The following is a 22,160-nucleotide window of genomic DNA, read 5'->3' on the forward strand; positions in this document are numbered from 1 at the left end:
TGGGATTCTTAAAGTGTTAAGTGTGTACTTCATGCTGATACACAACCTGAAACCTGCCTGGTCTTGGGATCCCTCTTATGCTGTTCTACTATGCTTAGAGAGAAGCTTTAATCAAACCCTAGTCTCTAGTTTGACCTTTAAACAGGGGAAATATCCGTGTGGAAGAGTCATTAACTTCAAGATGGAGAAGTAATTTGGGATGCTGGAATGATGGCACAGAATCAGCTGTTCCGTGAAGAAGAATGAGCTAAGGGAACTTGATACTTGTGTTGCTGCAGCTGGTCGCTAAGGGAAAGCTTTGCTTTAGTATTTTTCTTGGGCTCAGAGGGGAAGACTGAGGCAGCATCACCTCTAGCATCTGAACGACGACTCCTAGGGATGAGCTGACTGCACTGAAATGCATCTCTATCTGCCAGGGTAACATGATTTGTTCAGGACCCTTGCTGCTGTGTAGGGTCTCCTGCCTGTTGCCAATCGTCTCATGTGACAGTAACAGAGCAGCAGAATCCAGAGGCCTTGAGAGTGATTTGATATCTTCTCAGACGTTCTAGGCTCTCGTTCTGGGTTGTAAGCAGCTCCTGTACACTGGCTGAGCCAGCATATAGGGGTTGTAAACCCAGGAGGAACACTCAAAGGATACACGGGGGAGGAGGCATCTTGTGCTGACTGTCTGTAGCCCCGATGATCACTCTCACTATCTGCTATAGTAAGCTTGTCCTTTGTTCTGTTTTTCTTTTACAGCGGAGTTTGGTCCTGGCTAGATGCAACCCTGTACTCAACGCTGATGCTTCCTCTGCTATAAGGGAGATCACTGAAGGATGTCTTTCTCCCAGTCCCTGGTGGCTAACTTCTCTCTGCTCCAGAACAGCCTGGCTGTATCCTCGGGTGGGAGCATCACCCCACGCTGCTTTCATGAGGATGAAAGGAACATAATCAGCTGGCTATTGTTCCTCATTTTAACTTTCTAAATGACTCTTTACTGTTTTGTATTTGGCTCCTCTGGGCCCTTCTGTTTCCATGCTGGAGATGGGAGGCCATTACTTTGGCCCTCTCTAATCTCTCAAACATACAAAGAGAAGGATCTTCCAATTTGCTTAATCAAGCAGGGGGTAGAAGGTGTCTCAATAACCAATGAGAAACCTTCAGCTACTTCCTCTTTGGAAATAGGAGGGATAAAGCTGAACAGAAAAAGATTAATGGGTACGGTGGTGAAGCAGGGGAATGCTCAACAGAGGAGGCTAGTGGACTGATTCTTAGAACCACCTCTACTCAGGCCTCTAATCCGGTGGAGCCACAACTGTATTGGCAATCTAGACCATGTCGTGTATATTAAAGAACCACCATGTTCTTCTGTAAGTGGGGAAAACTTACCCCGTTTGTTTTTCCATCTCTTCACCTGTGCCTCTTCTGCTGTGAACTTTAATATGAGGTGGGGAAAACCTATGACTGACCCTCTCCTCTGCCTTTGTGTGGATGTCCAGGCCAAGATAGTCTATTCCAGTTGAATACAAGATTCCAATCCAGACTTCTCTAATTCTACAGATGTTTCCATACTGAGGTGGTCCCTTCACCTGTCAATCACAATGCCAGTCTCTTCCAGACTGATTGTCCCATGTGAACAGTGGTAGCTCAGACTTGATGAGTCTGAGGGTTCCTTTCCCATTTTTACATGCTCAAACCCACTGAGCTAATCTTTTTAACATGAGCTCCAGTGGAGCTGTGTGAAGTATTCCCATCAACCTTGGCCTGTGCTCCTGTGTGTGGACTGTGTTGGTGCAGCTTGGAAACCAGCAATCTTCACCCCTTTTCTTCACTCATTGGAGCTGCCTAGGCAGAAGGGTGTTCTGGGGAGGTAGGGGCTTGTTGTAGTGCTGAGGAGAATCCCTGGAGATTAGTAATCCTCAGACCTCCTCAGTAACAGACAGGATTTGGTTTGCGCCCAGTCCCTGCAAACCAACTCTCTTGGGTCAATTTGTAAACTCCTTCATGTCCTCTAGCCCACAGTCTTTGGCACATCCCTGATCTCTCATTAAAAAATGTTTCTGTTCTTCCCCCTGCAGCTTGTTTCTGTTCTCCTCAGATAGGAACCCCTGGCTTATGGGGCCTCTCTCATCCCTCAGTTTGCTTTCTGCTTTAATTGATTCTGTCCTGGATTTATTTTTTTGTGTGAGCATTTAATAAAATGTCTGAGGAAGATTATTGTAACAATTGTGGCTCTGAGGGTTTCACTAATGGTCAAAATGGTCCAGTTCATATAACAGTTATTTCCAAAGTCTCCACCTGCCTGGCTACGGCAACATGTTGAGAGAAGCAAAATTTCCCAGGTTCTCTGAAATAAAGAGAGCAGGAGCCCAGCAAATATTAGAAGGTTTAGGAAAAGATCCTGCCACTAAAGTTTTCTGTGGTAGGAGCATTTCTGACTTTCACTGGCAGTGGGGAACTGGGTGAGTAAAATCTGTAAATGATCAAATCCTATTTAGGGAGTGGATAAAAGACTGTCTCTGTAGCACAGAGAATTGCTTTCTTAAAAATGAGACCTCTAGAAGGAGCAGAAAGCAAAGCTGGTTATCTGTCATGATCAGTTCTTTGGCTGAAATGCAGAAATTTAACTGTGTAAATCTAATTTTGGAAAATGTTGTTGCCACTAGTATGCTAAGCCTAGAGCTGGGTGCACATCACTTCACAGAAAGCCAGCGCAGCAATGAAGGACAGAATGAGGCTGGTATAGGTAAATGCCCTGGCTGTCCGTATTTGTAACCATCTGAAGATAATGTTGCCAAACCCACTACAAAGGCCACTATGCCAAAGCTAATCAGTCTTAGCAGTCCTACCTCTCCTGGCAGTTTCTGTACCACTCTCTGTATGTACAGGCAGAAGCCATGCAGTGCTATCCTTACCTATGCTATCCAGTAATGGCTGGAAAAAGGCCAGTCTCCTCTTCAGTTATGTTGTCTGTTTGCAGTACCTCCACAGAAGCATGAAACTATAGTCTTTCCAGCATTGTCTTAGCCAAAACTTTTTTTTTTAATCTGGAGAAGGGACTGCTCTGTCCTGACACACCTGTATCCTTTTATTAAAGCTCGGAATTAAGATGCTGCTTTCATCAGAGCACTGAATTTAGGTCTAGGAATCAAGCTGGCACCTTGCCCAACATTCAATTCTATTTTGGAGTGGTAGGGAAGCAGGGAGATATCTTTTACGTGCCAGCACCATGGATTTCATAGCAAAACTCTGAAAGATATCTGTGTGACATGAGCTCTCTTTAGCCAAAGTTACTCTCTGGCATATTCACCTTCCCTCCCACACAGTTGGGCCCAGATTCACAAAGGTACTAACTGCCACTGGGATCACTGGAAGTTAGTTCCCAATGACCCCTGTGAATCTGGGCTCTGGAGTCTTGGGTCAAGTCACAACTGGTCTCCGTAGAAACAACTGTCATGGTCAAGGTGCTGGCTTCAATGGAGGAATGAACAGACTTCATAGCTGCTTCTGTAACCTGCACACCTTCTGGGTGTGGTGTTGTCTCCCGCTTGTAACGCCAACAGACCCCAGGTGTGAGCAGGCAGGATCGAACCAGGGACCTCTGTAGCTTAGGGCATGAGCCTCTAGGGCATGAGCCAAAAGCCAACAGGCCTTTAGCTCGTGGTAGAGGCTCATGCACTAAGCTCCGCAGGCCCCAGGTTTGATCGTGCCTGCTGATGACCGGGGTCTGTTGGCATTACGAGTGGGGCATTTTATCTCTCTCTTGCTCTCTTAAGTGGTCTTGATGCCACCAGATGGGCCAGAACACCACACCCAGAAAGTGTGTGAGTTACACTTCCTCTAGAGCATTTCCATCTCTAGTGATGGGGAGGGAGAAAGAAGATCCAGGAGAAATTGGGCCTGAATACGCTCTGGTTGCTTTCAGGAGCTACTTGAAACTGGGAATTTTTCCATACTTCATTTAACTTTCATACTCGCTAGAACTCCTCTCCCCAGGGCTGCAGTACGGACATGCACCTTACATTGGTAGTGGTGGAAGCCAACTACTAAGGTCACTGAGAGGTAGGCAAAGGACTTGAAGGCCGATGTGGGGGGTCTATAATGTTCTATGCGATCCTGATGTGAAACTCAGTGAGGCCCAAGAAGCTGCCTAAGACTACCAGACCTGTACAGTAGCGAGTGAATGGAAGCAGGCTGGGAAAGGTGGTATTGTTAGCATCAGAGCAAAGAATGCCCTACCACACTCTGCACTCTCCTCCTCACATCTCACCCCTGCACACAATCCCCCTCCCCAGGGTAAAAAGTAACTTAAAGGACTTGCCTGTATGCCGGAGTCCTGAGCAGGGATGAGGCCTCAACCGGAAGAGGCAGGGAGCCCCAGGGCCTTTAAATCACCTCAGAGCTACCAGCTGCAGAGGCAACTGGGAGCCATGAGGCTCCGGCGGAACTCCGGGCCCTTTAAATCACCACGGGAGCCCTGGGCCCTTTAAAGTGCTGCCAGAGCTCTAGCAGCAGGGATCAAGCCCAGCTGCTGGAACTCCTGTGGTGATTTAAAGGGCCCACAGCTCCCTGCAGCAGCTGGAGCCCTGGGCCCTTTAAATCACCGCCAGAGAAGCCAGTCCAGTCCAGTCCAGTCCAGCATGGCATACCAGCTTACTTTCATCTCTGCCCCTCCCTCCCCCAAGAAAATCCTAAGCGAAGCAGACCCATTGGGCATATTCTGTTGGGCTGTAATTTCAAGAGTGCTTGGATGAGGGCCAGAATAGCTCCTCTTCCATGTGCAAACCAAACTTGCACTCAGATGTCATGCTGGCCCATTTTCACTGCTTTGGGTCTAGATTCTGCTACCTTACCCATGTTGCGTAGTACCATAGGTAGTGACTGGTCCCTACTGACTTCTATTGGAATAATGGTGACAGACTGGGCCCTTCTGTTGCATCTACCTCTGTTCCATAAAATGAAATTGCTCCCCCTCTAGCTAGATGTTAATATAGCCTTCGTCACTGTAGCAGCTGAGATCCTCACAGACATTAATTAATTCATCCTGACGACCCCGGTGATGTAGCAGAGTAGCATCCCCTTCAAGCAAGTCAGTTAATCTGTGCTGGGAGCTGAATTGAGATAGCTCAGGTCTTGGTCTTGCACTTAAGGCACAGAACTATCCTTCCTCCTGTTGTGCAGCTTTAACATTTCCAAGCAAGATTCCCCTGGAATGCTGTCAGTGAGGCTTGAATCAAACGCTAGGCTCTGCCACACCTGGAATGTGATTCCTCCAGATCTGAATGGTGGACTGAGCAGGTGAGTGTAATGAAAAGGATACTGATCACTTTTTTTTTTTACTAAAACACATCCACTTCAGTGCCGCTTTTTTGAAACAAATCTAGCACTTTTGGTGAGCAATGCTAAAATAACAAGTGTGTGTGATTTAAAAATTGCACTGAAATGTGTTTTAGTTTTAGCCTTTATAGCAGTGTTTAAAATGATAGACTAACAAGCCAATTAAAAGAATTTGAGAAAATCCTCAAGTATTCACTATTTCCAGGGCTTGTTCTGCTTAAAGACTGAAGGCTGGATTTGAACTAGCTTCTGTTTCTAGCTGTAAAATAATTGTAGGTGCAGTTTTGTGACTGCACGTATGTATGCCCACAATTTACATGGTGAAGAGTCTGACTGAAAGCCCCTTGAAATGGACAGATTCCCACTGACTTCAATGGGCTTTGTATCAGGCCATTAGTGAACAGCCAAAAGCAGAGGAATTAGGTAGATTTTGAAGTTTAAAAAACCTCCCACAATTAGTTAATTTAAAAAAAATTGCACTTGTACCCTCTGGAAATAGAAGCTGGTGTCTGAAAATCTGGTCAGAATGTCAGGTTTTCCTCCTTGGAAATATTAGTGGAATTCCCACAGATAATGGACTAGTACTGGATAAGTGTTTTGAAAACTCTCAGAGCAAGTATACCGACATATCATCCTCTTTTGTTGGGTTTAAGAATCTAAGTACCACCAGTGGAATAAACTTTTTTCCTCCTAGCTGTATAAAGAGTGAGTCTGACATTGGCCAAAAACATATATAATAAAGAATTCATAGAATTTTAAGGCTAGAAGAGACCACTGTCATCTAGTCTGACCACCTGGATCACACAGGGTTTAGAACTTCACCCAGTGACTCTTGCCTTGAGATCACGAAAGGTTGTATGAATAACTGTGGTTGAGCTGGAGCATACCTTTCAGAAAGACATCCAATCTTTGTTTAAAAACTGCAAGTGATTTTTAATGCTAAACAGTTTAAACTCTATTTTCTCTCTTTAAATAACAGGGTAAAATAAAAGACAGAGGGAAAACTTGTCACTCCAATCCAGGTCTCTGGCATGCATGCACGAATGGTTACAGATTACACAAGAATGAAAACAACTCTTCATCCCACAGTGTAATCAGATGTTTTATGAGGTTTGTAAAAACCTTGGGTAATTCTAGTTGATGTCCATCTTCTTAATGTTGCCTAACTCTGCACTGCCAGGTTTTGTCCAGAAATAGCAGTAATGAAGTCTGTCTGTGTTATTTCGGTTTAATAAAACCAGCAACTATTAAACATCAAGTCCAAGATTTAAGACAGTTATGGCATTGACTTCATTGTGAACAGGATTAGGCCCAGTTTGAATAAAGCATCCCTTGCAAGTTTTGAGTCTAACTTCTACACCAAAGAAGTTTGGATAAGCTTCAGACAAATATGTGACCTTTCCATTCCAAACTGAAACATCAAGATTGCTGGAAGTTTGCCAGTCACTCAGCACTGGCTGGAATGTGAGAATACCCCTAAATGGCTATTCCATTGCTGATCCTTCAACTTGTGCTCCTCATCTCTGGTTTACATAGGACAATGTTTTAGAAATTGGATCTAGCATTCTTCCTGTTGCTCGCTTGGAATTCATGCTCAACACTGGGTTGTGGTGATCAATTTATAAATGCACAGAACTAGATCTTCAGCTGATATAAATCAGCATAGCTTCACTGAAGTAAATAAACCTATGCTGAGGATCTGGCTCATGGATTTTAAGGCTACAAGTATCTTATATGACTACCTGCATAACACAGGCCATAGAGTTTCACCCTGTGATTCTTGCATTGAATCCAATAACTTATGGTTGAACTAGAGTATATCTTTTGGAAAGACATCGAGATTTGATTTAAAGACATCAAGTGTTGGAGAATTTACCACATTTACTGGTTAAATACCTTCATTATTACCAACGTAAGTCATCATATTTCCATTTTGAATTTCAACTTGAGTTCAGCTTCCAGCTGGTGGATCTCATAACACCTTTATCTGCTATATTAAAAAGCCCTCTAATATCAGAGATCTTCTCCCAGTGTGAGAACTCATAGATTGTGATCAAGTTTCTTCTTAATAGTGTCTTATATAAGAACAGAGATTCTGGGTCAGAGCAATGGTCCATCTAGCCCAGTGTCCTGTCTTCTGACAGTGGCCAATGCCTGGTGCTTCAGAGGGAATGAACAGAATAAGCAATCACTGAGTGATCCTTCCTCTGTCATCCATTCCCCGCTCCTGGCAGTCAGAGGCTAGGGACACCCAGAACATGGGGTTGCATCCCTGACCATCTTGGCTAATAGCTATTGATGGATCTATTCTCCATGAATTTATCTAATTCTTTTTGGACCCCTGTTATTGTTTTGGCCTTCGCAACATCCCCTAGCAACAAGTTTCACAGGTTGACTGTGCGTTGTATGAAATATTTCTTTTAGTTTGTTTTAAATCTGCTGCCTATTAATTTCACTGGGTGTCTCCTGGTTCTTGTGTTATATGAAGGAGTAAACAATACTCACTTTCTTCACACCATTTATGACCTCCATCATATTCTCCCCTTAGTTGTCTCTTTTCCAAACTGAAAAGTCCCAGTCTGTTTAATCTCTCCTCATATGGAAGCTGTTCCATACCCTTGATGATTTTTGTTGTTCTTCTCTGTACTTTTTTGCAATTCTAATGAATCTTTTTTGAGATGGGGCAACCAGAACTGCACGCAATATTCAAGGTGTAGGCATACCATGGATTTATATAGAGTTAAATTATGATATTTAGTGTCTTATTATCTATCCCTTTCCTAAAGGTTCCTAACATTCTGTTGGTTTTTTTGACTGCTGCTGCACATTGAGCAGACATTTGCAGAGAACTATCCACGATGACTCCAAGATCTTTCTTGAGTGGTAGCAGCTAATTTAGACCCCATCGTTCTTTAGAAAAAATAATCTCAACTATATATAATGTACATTACTTTGCATTTTTCACCATTTAATTTCAGCTGCCATTTTTTTGTCCAGTCACTGAGTTTTGTGAGATCCCCTTTTTAACTCTTCCCAGTCTGCTTTGGCCTTAACTATCTTGAGTAATTTCGTATCATCTGCAAATACTTTACTGTTTACCCCTTTTTCCAGATGATTTATGAATATGTTGAACAACACTGGTCCCAGTACAGACCCCTGAGGGACACAACTATTTACCTCTCTCCGTTCAGAAAACTGACAATTTGTTTCCTGTCTTTTAACGAGTTATTGATCCATGAGCAGACTTTCCCTCTTATCTCATGACTGCTTACTTTGCTTAAGGACCCTTTCAAAGGCTTTCTGAAAGTCCAAATCTACTGGAAAAGCAGCAAAGAATCCTGTGGCACCTTATAGACTAACAGATGTTTTGGAGCATGAGCTTTCGTGGGTGAATACCCACTTCCTCAGATGCATGTAGTGGAAATTTCCAGGGGCAGGTATATATATGCTAGCAAGCAAGCTAGAGATAACGAGGTCAGTTCAATCAGGGAGGATGAGGCCCTGTTCTAGCAGTTGAGGTGTGAAAACCAAGAGAGGAGAAACTGGTTCTGTAGTTGGCAAGCCATTCACAGTCTTTGTTCAATCCTGAGCTGATGGTGTCAAATTTGCAGATGAACTGAAGCTCAGCAGTTTCTCTTTGAAGTCTGGTCCTGAAGTTTTTTTGCTGCAGGATGGCCACCTTAAGATCTGCTATAGTGTGGCCAGGGAAGTTGAAGTGCTCTTCTACAGGTTTTTGTATATTGCCATTCCTAATGTCTGATTTGTGTCCATTTATCCTTTTCCGTAGAGACTGTCCAGTTTGGCCGATGTACATAGCAGAGGGGCATTGCTGGCATATGATGGCGTATATTACATTGGTGGATGTGCAGGTGAATGAACCAGTGATAAGAGGACAAGAGTGATCCAGAAATCTACTGGATCACTCTTGTCCACATGTTTGTTGACCCCCCTCAGTGGATTTTAATAGATTTGTGAGGCATGATTTCCCTTTACAAAAGCCATTTTGACTCTTCTTCAACAAATCGTGTTAATCTATGTGTCTGATAAGTCTGTTCTTTACTGCTTACAATGGTGTGTAGCCGATCCGCGACTAAGAGCAGCAAATATCTTCAGTGGCCAGTGATGGGACACTAGATGGGAAAGTCTCTGAGTTACTACAGCGAATTCTTTCCCAGGTGTCTGGCTGGTGGGTCTTGCTCACATGTTCAGGGTCTAACTGATTGGCATATTTGGGATCAGGAGGGAATTTTCTCTCAGGTCAGACTGGCACAGATCATGGGCTGCTTTTGCTTTCCTCTGCAGCATGGGGCCCACCTGGGTCACTTGCAGCTTTAAACTAGTGTAAATGATGGATTCTCTGTAATTTGAAGTCTTTAAGTCATGATTTGAGGACTTCAGGCCTGGTCTACACTACGCGTTTAAACCAAATTTAGCAGCGTTAAACCGATTTAACCCTGCACCTGTCCACACATGAGGCCCTTTACATCGGTATAAAGGGCTCTTTAAACTGATTTCTGTACTCCTCCCCAATGAGAGGAGTTGCGCTGAAATCGGTATTGTCATGTCGGATTAGGGTTAGTGTGGCCGCAAATCGATGGTATTGGCCTCCGGGCGGTATCCCACAGTGCACCATTGTGACGGCTCTGGAAAGGAATCTGAACTCGGATGCACAGGCAACAGGAAACAGGAAAAGCTCTGCGAACTTTTGAATTTCATTTCCTGTTTGCCCAGCGTGGAGCTCTGATCAGCACGGGTGGTGATGCAGTCCCAAATCCAAAAAGAGCTCCAGCATGGAGCATACGGGAGATACTGGATCTGATCGCTGTATGGGGAGACAAATCTGTTCTATCACAGCTCCATTACAGAAGACGAAATGAGAAAGCATTTGAAAAAACCTCCAGGCTATGATAGACAGAGGCCACAGCACAGTGCTGTGTTACAAGCTTAACAGAAAGCCAAAGAATGAAATGGACGCTCATGGAGGGAGGGAGGGGGTACTGAGGACTCCAGCTATCCCACAGTCCCCGCAGTCTCTGAAAAACATTTGCATTCTTGGCTGAGCTCCCAATGCCTGAAGGGTCAAAAATATTTTCCCGAGTGTTTCAGGGTATATGTTATCAATTTACTCCCTTCCTCCTCCCCTGAAAGAAAAGGGAAAAAAAAAGTTTCTCGCCTTTTTTCAATGTCACCCTATGTCTACTGCATGCTGCTGGTAGACGGGGTGCTGCAGTGCTGAACACCAGCATCCCCTTCCCGGTGGCAGACAGTACAATATGACTGCTATCCATTGTCATCATCAGCCCATGAGTGCTCCTGGCTGGCCTCAGGTGAGGTCGGTCGGGGGCACCTGGGTAAAAATGGGAATGATTCCCGGTCATTCCCGGCAGATGGTACAGAATGGCTGGTAACCGTCTTCATCATAGCAACTAGAGGCTGAGCTCCATCAGCCCCCTTGCCCTTTCATGTCTAAAGAAAAGATTCTGTACTGCCTGGACTATCATAGCAGTGAGAGGCTGGGCTCTTCTCCCCTGCCACCCTTTAATGTCCTGCCTGGACTATCACAGTAGCTGGAGCCTTCCTCCTCCTCATTTTATCTCACTAAAAAGTCAGCGTTTCTTATTCCTGCATTCTTTATTACTTCATCACACAAATGGGGGGACACTGCCATGGTAGCCCAGGAGGGTAGGGGGAGGAGGGAAGCAACAAGTGGGGTTGTTGCAGGGGCACCATCATTTCTGGGGCTCTGACATGGAGAAATTGGGGCTCTGACACGGAGCGGCTGTGCTCTCTGGTTCTCTAGTACACTTGCCCCATATTCTAGGCAAGACTGACTCTATTTTTAGACAAAACATAAAGAAGGGAATGACCCAGGGAGTCGTTCCCATTTTTGTCCACGCGCCCCCGGCCGACCTCAGCAAGGCCAGCCAGGAGCACCCATGGCAGCAGCAGACGGTACAGAATGACTGAGAACCATCATCTCATTGCCAATTTACAATGGCATAGCAGATAGTGCAATAGGATAGTAACCGTCTCTGCTACCTTGCAAAGGCAAATGAATGCTGCTGTGTAGCACTGAAGTACCGTGTCTGTCAGCAGCATCCAGTACACATACGGTGACAGTGACAAAAGGCAAAATGGGCTCCATGGTTGCCATGCTATGGTGTCTGCCAGGGCAATCCAGGGAAAAAGGGCGCAAAATGATTGTCTGCTGTTGCTTTCACGGAGGAAGGATTGAGTGACAACATTTACCCAGAATCACTCGCGACACCGTTTTTGCATTGGGATCTCAACCCAGAATTCCAATGGGCGGGGGAGACTGTGAGAACTATGGGATAGCTACAGGATAGCTACCCACAGTGCAATGCTCCAGAAATCGACGCTAGCCTAGGTACATGGACGCACAGCGCCGAATTAATGTGCTTAGTGTGGCTGTGTGCACTCGACTTTATACAATCTGTTTTACAAAATTGGTTTATGTAAAATCGGAATAATCCTGTAGTGTAGACGTACCCTCAGTAACTCAGCCAGAGGTTAGGGGTCTATTTCAGGAGTGGATGAGTGAGGTTCTGTGGCCTGCAATGTGCAGGAGGTCAGACTAGATCAGTGGTTTTCAAACTGTGGGTTGCGACCCAGTACCAGGTCATGGAATGTAAGGCATGGGGTTGCGGCGGTTCTGGTCAGCACCAGCATCGGGCTGTTAAAAGTCTCGTCAGCAGTGCTTCCCGGTTAAGGCAGGCTAGCTCCTACCTGTTCTGACAACATGCTGCACCCAGGAAGTGGCCAGCAGCAGGTCCGGCTCCTAGGAGGGGGGGCCATGAGGCTCCGCGCGCTGCCCCTGCCCTGAGCATGGGCTCCGCACTCTCATTGGCTGGTAACTGGGGGGAGGGGGAGGGCGGCGCCTGCAGGCGAGAGCTGCGTTGAGCTGCTTGTGCGCCTCTGCCTAGGGTTGGACCTGCTTCTGGGGCACACCGTGGTTCCAGGGCAGACAGGAAGCCTGCCTTAGTACCCTTGCTGAGCTGCTGACTGGGAGCCAGCCAAGGTAACCCCACGCCTCAATCCTGAGCCCCCTGTGCACTCCAAACTTCTCATCTCCGACTCCACCCCAGAGCCCTGACCGCCCTGCATCCCAACCCCCTGCCCCAGCCCTCCCAAACTGCTCAGCCCCACCCCAGAGCCTGCACCACCAGCCCAGAGCCCTGACCCCCTACAGCTCCCCAACCCTCTGCCCCAGCCCCGAACCCCTCCCACACCCTGAACCCTTCATCCCCAGCTCTGTTAGGTCGTGGGCATCAGCAATTTTCTTCAACTGGGTCTCCAGACAAAAAATTAAAAAACCTCTGAACTAAATGATCATGATAGTCCCTTCTGGCCTTAAAGTCTATGAGTCTACAGTTTTAACCAATTTGCTTGGTACTGAAGTTAAACCTACTGGCCTGTAATTGCCAAGATCGCCTCTGGACCGCTTTTAAAAAATTAAATAAACTACATAGATTGAGCTTCTTACATCACTCATTACAAGGTGTATTTTGCAGGCCATGAATCAGTCTTGTAGTTCTTCTCTGAACCTTCACCTGTTTTTCAACATCTTTTGAAGTTATTGCCATTATAGCCTGATATGTTTATCTATATCAAACCACGAAGCACCAAAGTGGATAAATGAATCACAGAGCATCAGCCTATTGTAACAAATGAGAACAAAAATTAATCCAATTAACTTGCATTTATCATTGATGCTCACCTTGGCTATCTCTTGCCTCCATCACTTGTTAGCTGGGCCCACAGTGGCAGTGGTTTCAATTAACAAAATTAATGGACCACCCTTGTTTCAAGACTACAGGCAGCTGAGTGCTCATTTTTCTTTGGGCCTTCATAGTTTGAGATGGCAGGTGAGTTACTAAAACATTGCAGGGAAAGGGCATTGGTGACTTCTTGATATTTATAGTACCAAATGAATCTGGGAGATAAGGGCTTCAAAATAAAACATCCTCTTTGACAGAAGGAAAGTTTCATTGGCTAAATGTAGCATGAAGGCCTACTATCAGGTAACACCATCACATGTCACTAGACTTCGCTTAGCAAGATTTGGCATCTAAGCTATTGTAGATTTGAAAGGCTGGTGATGAAGACATGGTGCCAGAATGAATATTCTGGGATGGTCATGCTAGATGGGGAAGGCAATGTGGGTTTTTTTAAGCTCACCTTTCAGAGCTGCTACTCTTCTCATAGATCACAATCACAGAATGTTTCTGCTTCAACCTTGAGTCTGTGTGCTGGTTACTAATGTACTTGGAAAATGTGAGCTCGAATCTTGGCACTAGTGTATTGACATATATATGGAACCTACTGTCCAAAGAGGCTGGAAGCTTGAATCTGACTGTACTGGCATGTGGATATTGCATTTCAAACAGAGGAGCATGTGTCCTGGTTCTATGCTATGTTGATTCTCCCATAGAGGCTACAAATCCTGCCCTGTCTCTCCTGCTTCACTCAAAGGGCAGGCGTGAGACTCCTGGCATTAGCTGATGAGCATGGCATTCAGTATGTGGAGGAAAAGCTCGTGGCCATAGCAGAGACATAAGAAGGCAAATGGTGAGACCTAGACACAAGCACAGTGGTAACTGTCGAAACAACTGTTGGTGATTGAAAAAGTGAAATACCAGGGCAAAGGTCAGTCATTTCAATAAAATATGGTTAGAGAACCTCTCTGCTACCTATATCAACTCAACCCTAGGCTCACCAGGAGGGCAGCAACATCATCAACTCTTGGATAAAAGCCTCATGATGCTGCTGACAAAACCTCCCTGTCTTGTGCCTGCACTGACTATGTGAGTTGTCCAAAGTTTGTTGAGTTAATCTCTCCTCCATCTTTGCTGTGCATCTAGTGATCAATGGATAGTATTGTCCATTAGTCAGCAGAGTTCCTTTCAATCTCTCATTCTCATAACACGATCCATCCACTGTTGCTTTTGGCTTTTCCACAGTCTGCAAGACGCCTTTCATTTTGGTTTGCTCTCTTACACCTATGCTTCTCGTCAGACCCCAATATCCAAGTCAGAGCTGCCACATCAGCTTCTTGGAGAATGCTGTGCTTTTGCGACAGGTGCCTTGATTGGCAGCAAACAAGTATCAATGCAGACCTCAGGTTAAATAGATGAATGAAAAACCATTTTCAATAGTGAATGAAACGTGGCAGAAATGATTTTTCTGAGGTCCCCAAAGTAGCTTCAGAGTTCAATCAAACTAATTCTCTCTTGCTTGGTTTTAGAGCTGGTGAAACATGTCAGGATGACAGAATTCCTCTGCTTATCCAGAACTACCACTAGCAATCTGAGCTTCCTCATTTACTCCCCCTAAGCATCAATGTACCTCAAATTGGATCAACAGGAACCACTTCTAGGAGCAAGAGGATAGTTCATTTTCCATGTTTATTCGATCTGTGGCCTCTCTTCTGAGACTGACAACCAGGGTAGCACTGGTGATGGTGGTGGTTTTGATGGGTGGACACATGTTCAATAGATCATCAACTCATTTCATTAAAGTCACTAAAGAACCTTCAGGTGCTAACAACTGCTGGCTTTGCCTGACCTGGTTCATAAGGTGAAAGGCTCCATATTCTAGTGACAATCCTGTATCCATCCAGTCCCATTATTTATTTTGGTGCATGCAGAAGATGCATCTAAAAATAAAATACAACTGCGAATATTAACAGAGTAACCAGCCACAGTGGGCCAGCATATTATCATAGCTCCATTGACTTTTACAGAGGTAGGCTGATTTACACCAGTTGAGGATCTAGCTCTTTGTTTTCTCCTGCTGGACTTACAATCAGTGTAGATGATCAGCATCCTTTGTTTATTTCTGCTGGCTAATGAACTTCTTGCTTTCTGCCTTTGCTGTGACATTTCAATAGCTAAACTTTCCTCTCGCATGCAAAAGTTGGACAAAAATCCCTGCTTCAGGATTTCACATAACTCTCCTAAATTACTAAGGTATGTGCCATTATATCTGGAAAGTGAGAGCTGTGGGAATGGCGGGGAGCTGGTTGTAGTTCTAGATTCTCACAGTATATCTACCCAGCGCCATCTGTACTGGGCAGCTCTATCTTACACCAACTGACCATGTTCCCCAGGGAATGATAGGCCAACTGGGGATTGCGGAGCTGAGCACATACTAGCTGTGCTGTGTGCCCCTGTAGCAAAGTGCAACTCACTGGTGCAGAACTTCCTGCTGGTCATCTGGGAATTAGCTCTTTTCCAGCGTATGGAGCGCCTTCTGCAGGCCAGTGTCTTGCCTGCCGCTGGCCCCGTGTCCCTACTGGACCCTGGTGCCCTTTACCTCAGGGTTTTTCCCCAGTAGTACACTCATGCTCTGGGTCTCCCCTCTCAGGGAAACCACCAACCCTCTAAACCCACCTTGTCTCAGTGGCTACTGCCAGTCTTCATCTAGCCCCCGCTCACTGGGGCAGACTGCAGGCTGTAATGGCCACTCATCATTGGCAGGGGGTTAGGACTTTGCCTATTCCCAGGCTGTATCTCTGCAGCCCCAGTACCTTTCTAGCCCTTAAACAAGGTCTGCAGCCTGAGGTTTTACTAGGCTGGAGCTCCCCAGCTCCCTTGCCATATTCCCCAGCACTGCTCCAGTTCATGTACCTTCCTTTCAGGCAGCTAGTCCTTCCCACTCCAAGGCTACAGTGAGACTCCTCGCCTTCTGGCCCAGCAGCTCTTTTATAGGGCCCAGCCTGGCCCTTATTGGCTCTCAGCCCCAGGCCTCTCCAAGGGCTGGCTTTTAACCCTTTCAGGGCCAGAGCAGGATATCCACCCCTCTACAGCCCCCTACACAGAGGTGGAGGAAAACTCCTATAGGATATGCTAGCTGTTTACTAGCTGAGAACTCTTCCTGTGCTGGGGGACTTCTCAGCTGGATGGCCTTGGCTGCTTCCAGCCCCTATGTGTCATGAAAGCACACAAAGAAGCTGGAAAACAGTAAAGAATCTGTCCCTGAATGTTTATACTGGCCTGATGGGTGATACCTGTGCTCTGTGTAATCTAAAGAGCAAGGATTGTGAAATGTAAGATAAAAAGAGAGATCTATTTCCATCAGTGATGTCCTCTTCTCAGCATTTAGATAAGAATTCAGAAACACTGGACTCCATCTGTGAGATGAATAATTAACTTCAATAGGTCAGCCAATAGAGGGAACACATGGAAAGGTCTGATTCCAACTCCTACACATATTCCATATGGATACCCCTGACTAACCACTCTTGGCACAATTCCTTATTGAAAGGAGGTGCAATGTTTGCTTAAGTTTATTCTATGGGTATTTTACTACGGTCTATATATATCCCAGGCACTGGTTCCTAATAAAAGGTGAAAATCGGTATCAGGTATCCTGCATTGGAAGAAAAGTTTGTGTCATATAAAAATACAGCAAACCCTCTCCATAAGGTTTGAGATAAGCAGCAAAATGTCCTCTATCTAGGTTGTTTGTGACTCAAACATACACACATGAGATATAGTCACACCTACATTTGTTTTCCTTAATGTCATCTTATAGACAGATAGAAGAGATGTGGTTTAACAAGCCACATAGCTTGCCCCAATCTCACTTACCTAAGTCTCATAGATCTCAGACTCTAATGTATGACTGGATATGAATGATCATCTTCCATTATTTGGGGAATTAATTCATTAGCAAGTAGGGGATAATTTGCTACCAGTAGCTTATTCTTCATGTTGGTGATGGTGTACAGAGGACAAGATGTTGTTCTTCAGGCAGTTCATGGATGATGCAAAGAATAGAGAGATGGGTGCAAGGAGCAAAGATATGTGTAAGAAAGAGTGGATAGAATAAAAAGAAAGTATACAGAGCAGGCAATTCAGAAAGCAGAGAGATGGTCAATAGTGAAAATACCATAGGTTATGTATGAAACAAATGTCTGGAATCAAGAAATGAAACAAGAAATAGGCACCTTGTACATGGATAACATATCATAGAATATCAGAGTTGGAAGGGACCTCAGGAGGTCATTTAGTCTAACTCCCTGCTCAAAGCAGGACCAATTCCCAACTAAATCATCCCAGCCAGGGCTTTGTCAAGCCTGACCTTAAAAACGTCTAAGGAGATTCCACCAGCTCCCTAGGTAACCCATTCCAGTGCCTCACCACCCTCCTAATGAAAAAGTTTTTCCTAATATCCAACCTAAACCTCCCCCACTGCAACTTGAGACCATTACTCCTTGTTCTGTCATCTGGTGCCACTGAGAACAGTCTAGGTCTATCCTCTTTGGAACCTCCTTTCAGGTAGTTGAAAGCAGTTATCAAATCCTCCCTCATTCTTCTCTTCTGCAGACTAAACAATCCCAGTTCCCTCAGCCTCTCCTCATAAGTCATGTGTTCCAACCCCCTAATCATTTTTGTTGCCCTCTGCTGGACTCTTTCCAATTTTTCCACATCCTTCTGGTAGTGTGGGGCCCAAAACTGGACACAGTACTCCAGATGAGGCCTCACCAATGTCAAATAGAGGGGAATGATCACGTCCCTCAATCTGCTGGCAATGCCCCTACTTATACAGCCCAACATGCCATTAGCCTTCTTGGCAACAAGGGCACACTGTTGACTCATATCCAGCTTCTCGTCCACTGTAACCCCTAGGTCCTTTTCTGCAGAACTGCTTCCTAGCCATTTGGTCCCTAGTCTGTAGCAGTGCATGGGATTCTTCCATCCTAAGTGCAGAACTCTGCATTTGTCCTTGTTGAACCTCATCAGGTTTCTTTTGGCCCAATCCTCTAATTTGTCTAGGTCCCTCTGTATCCTACCCCTACCCTCCAGCATATCTATCACTCCTCCCAGTTTAGTGTCATCTGCAAACTTGCTGAGAGTGCAGTCCACGCCATCCTCCAGATCATTAATTGAGCAGATGGATGAACCATGAAACAAAAAGTCTATATATATATGGCTATTATTATGAAGCATGAGCCAGAGATGATATGCAAAGAGAAGACAGAGAAAGCATACCAACAACAGATGAGGCATGAGCCAGAGATATGATATAGTCATGATCCCGGGACAAATTAAGAAAGCATCAATCAGCTAACTTCTTTCAGAGAGACGATGCCTGGTGCCAATTGACCATGTATGAAGAAACCTTTATCATGCTAGGAACAGAAAGATCATGCATAGATTAGGATATGTTATGTGTAGCGCAATACGTATATATGAGCTACTCAGAGACGTGATTCATGATGTAAGGAGATGATCCATAGAATGTGTGGGCAATATGGGGAGCAGCTAGATGACTCATTGAGCAGATGGGCCATGAATGAAACAGAGAAGGGACTTATGGAACAGATGGATGATGCAAAAAGCGCACAGATATTGTATGGAGCAGCTACACGATACATGAGGTTTATGGACAGCACCCAGAGCAGCTGTGTGAATACAGTGGTCAGAGGGGTGTCATGAGAAAGCATATTGATAAGATGTTCCACAGAGCAGATGGCCCACATTGGACCTGATTCTCCACTTATTGAGTCAATGGGAGTTTTACTATTGATTTTCAATGAAACTTGGATCAGAGCCGCTGGGAACAGATACAGTAGACGGTGCACGGAGTAGATACTATAGATGTTCACAATTGAAGCATGGAGCTGAGATTAAATGCATGGAGCATACAGGCGAGTCAAGAAGCAGAGAGATGATGCAGAGAGACACGGGATCAACAGTCCACCAAACAAAGTCCACGTGACGGGGGGTGAAGGGCTAGGTGACCTAGCTGTTAGCACACCTGTCCTCCAGCACCGTGTCTTTCTAAAGGGAGGGGAAGGCATAGTTGGGGTGCCTGGTTCCTGCCACTAGACTGGAAATGACTTGGCCTCAACCCCTGTCTGGACATTTGCCCTTAAGTGGGGCTTGGTAGGGGGATTCAGGCCCTCCCTCTCCACTGGGCCACCACCCAGGGTCCTGTGGGAAGTAACCGGGGCACGGTCCTCCCTGCAGGGAGTCTAACTCTTCCACCATGAACTACTTCCTACCTATGTGCTCCTTCAGTTTGGGGTGTGGCCCCTTGTTATAAACAGATAGTTAAGGGTTAATGTCTCTTTTACCTGTAAAGGGTTAACAAACAGGGAACCAAAAACACCTGACCAGAGGACCAATCAGGAAACAAGATACTTTCAAATCTCGGTCGAGGGAAGCCTTTGTTTGTGTTTTTTTGGGTTTTGCTTTGTTCTCTCTGGGTCCTGAAAGGGACTAGACGGGCAACCAGGTTTCTTGCCAATCTCCCTGCTACAGTCTCTTATATATTCAGAACAGTAAGTATTAAGTAGAAAGGCGGTTATGGTCTTTTAATTGTTTTCTGTATTTGCAAATGTGTATTTTGCTGGAGGTATTTTAAATTGTATTTTTGCTGGGGGGAGGCTTCTCTCTAGTGTCTATAAGCTGAAAGACCCTGTAACTTTTACCATCTAAATTACAGAGACAACTTTTACTTTTTTTCTTTCTTTTTATTAAAAGTTTTGCTTTTTAAGACCTGTTTAATTTTTTCCCCTTGTTGAGGCTCAAGGGAATTGAGTCTGTACTTACCGGGAAAGTGGTGGAAGACAGGAAGAAAGAAGGGAGGGGGCAAAAGGGAAATCCCTTTGTTTAGATTCACGAAGCTTGAATCTGTCTATCTCTCCAGGATAGCCCAGGGAGGGAACGCCTGGGAGGGGGAGAGAAGGGGGGGAAACAAACCTGATTTCTCTGTGTTGTGATTCAAGGAGTTTGAATCACAGTGATCTTCCAGGGTAACCCAGGGAGGGGAGCCTGGGAGAGGCAATGGTGAGGGAAAGGGTTTACTTTCCTCGTGTTAAGATCCAGAGGGACTGGGTCTTGGGGGTCCCCAAGCAAGGTTTTGGGGGGACCAGAGTGTACCAGGCACTGCAATTCCTGATTGGCGGCAGCACTACAAGTACTAAGCTGGTAATTGAGCTTAGAGGAATTCATGCTGGTACCCCATCTTTTGGATGCTAAGGTTCAGATTGGGGAATTATACCATGACACTCCTATAGCCCAACATGCAATAGCTTAACAAAAGTATTTGTCTCTCCTGCAGACTGTCCACTGCCCTTTGCTTGGGTTTCTGAGCTCCTTTTAACCCGCTTCTCCAGCCAGAGTGTGCGCAGCAGGCCAGAGCTACCTTGGCCTAGTATTGCCTCTTAGCCCCCTTGGGCCCAGTGTGGGGTTTGTATACCCCATGACAACCTAAATAAAAATATTTGTTTTAACTGCCAAGCAAAAGGGAATCCTAGTTATTCAGGTGCCTCTAAACTGGGTTGAAAGGCCGTTGCTTCCTTGCAGGTCATGCATGGACAGCTAGACGAAGGCTTCCCATTTTTGCAAGATGCTCAGTTTGTTTCCACGGAAGGACTTAAAACAAATGGGCCAGATCCTCAGCTGATGGAGGCAATGGAGCTGCTCAGATTCATACTAGCCAAGGCAATAGATTTCCAGTTTATTTCTCTCTTTTCACTTGGTTTTTGCTGGTGAAATCCAGTGAATTTTCCTTCTCTGCTTCCAAATAAGGGACTGGGTCAACTGACCGGAGACAGACACAGTGCAAGCAGGCACTGTACAGTTTTGTCCTGTACACAGCTGTCTCAATGCACCTCAGTCCTTGAGCCCTCTACTGCAGAGTAGGACAAAATGCCATGTCAGCGCTAAAGACAGACTATAATAGGCAAGCAGTTAGTCAAGTGAGACTAGCAAATACACTCCCTTAGACATTGCCAAACATGGTACACAGTTCATTGAAAAGAAGGGGAGAGGAAAATGTGGTATTCCCTTACATTATATCCATGAGCCACTATTTGATCAAAGGGAGTATTTCTTGGAGAAATGCCAGCCATTTGATTGCCTAGGGGCAACGATCTAGCCAAATATTAGCAAAACATGTGTTCATTGCATTAGTGCTTTCAGTGGCACTGAGAGGGAAAAAACCAACATTATATGTCCTAATAACTGTGCACCTTTGCTAGGGATTCCCCCACCTCAGCTGTGTGGGGTTTCCAACCCAACCCAACCCATACACTAGTCAGATTCCTTCTTCTCCTATGTGAATTACAGAATAATAGCACTGGGGACAAATATGAGCCCGTTCCACTTTTTAGCAAGCGTTCCCTCCTTTCCAGCAAACCCTCAAGAATCTTGTTTCAGTATATTTTGGGGGAAGGGAGAGGGAGAGGGGAAAAACAGCCTATGTTTGAAGAATGAAAAGCTCAAAACACAATTTTTGCTTCTGTACATTACCTGGTGAGTGCTGAGTGATGGTTAGAGGCTGCAGCTTGTTGCTCCCAGCTCCTTGTGCTTAAAAACCCGTCTGAACATCCTTGGTTTGGACTCTTCCCTTCCTACAAATGGCAAGGAGAGTGGGAAGGAATTGATCCATGATGCATGCCAAAAATAAAAGCAGCCTCACAGCTCCTGACCTAAATGTTTTCTCTGCTCTTACCGGCTGATAGCAAAGAGGGCTGCTAAAGCTGGCAGCCCAACTGGAGGACCTGGTCTGTGTTGCTGGGGTCCCCTGCCAATGGGAGGTGGGATTGGGGGTTGGGGTGAGGTGAAGCCTGAAGGCTTAAAGAAATGGAAACAGTATCACAAGGGTTGCATTAGACACTGCAAACCTCTACTGGTAAATCAATGCAACTGCACTAAGTGCATCAACAAACCAAATTCTTCAAAGGGTTCTTTTTTGGTCTGTGTTTGTTCTTGTATCTCTAGGGCCTATGGGATCTGCAGGAATCCCCTAATCCCCTCAAACTTTCACAGATCTGGGTGCAATGACCAGCCTGCATGCGTCAATAA

The 22,160-nt window shown here is 45.3% G+C and overlaps 2 protein-coding genes across 4 annotated transcripts in view; one reads left to right on the top strand and one right to left on the bottom strand.

Moving 5' to 3' along the window:
* LSP1 (lymphocyte specific protein 1) overlaps window positions 1-1,633 on the top strand; it is a 512,003-nt gene extending 510,370 nt beyond the window's left edge. For all 3 annotated transcript variants that reach the window (XM_050953725.1, XM_050953727.1, XM_050953726.1), the window contains one exon: window positions 742-1,633. The gene's annotated coding sequence lies outside the window, so the exon portion shown is untranslated. The remainder of the gene's footprint in view (window positions 1-741) is intronic.
* Window positions 1-21,885, bottom strand: part of PRR33 (proline rich 33) — a 32,667-nt gene extending 10,782 nt beyond the window's left edge. The window contains exons 1-2 of the mRNA XM_050953705.1: window positions 21,808-21,885; window positions 21,606-21,706 (exon numbers count right to left, since the gene is read on the bottom strand). The gene's annotated coding sequence lies outside the window, so the exon portion shown is untranslated. The remainder of the gene's footprint in view (window positions 1-21,605; window positions 21,707-21,807) is intronic.
* Window positions 21,886-22,160: the final 275 nt, after the last annotated feature.

This window comes from Gopherus flavomarginatus, chromosome 5 (assembly GCF_025201925.1).
Source record: "Gopherus flavomarginatus isolate rGopFla2 chromosome 5, rGopFla2.mat.asm, whole genome shotgun sequence".
Classification (NCBI taxonomy): Eukaryota; Metazoa; Chordata; order Testudines; family Testudinidae; genus Gopherus; species Gopherus flavomarginatus.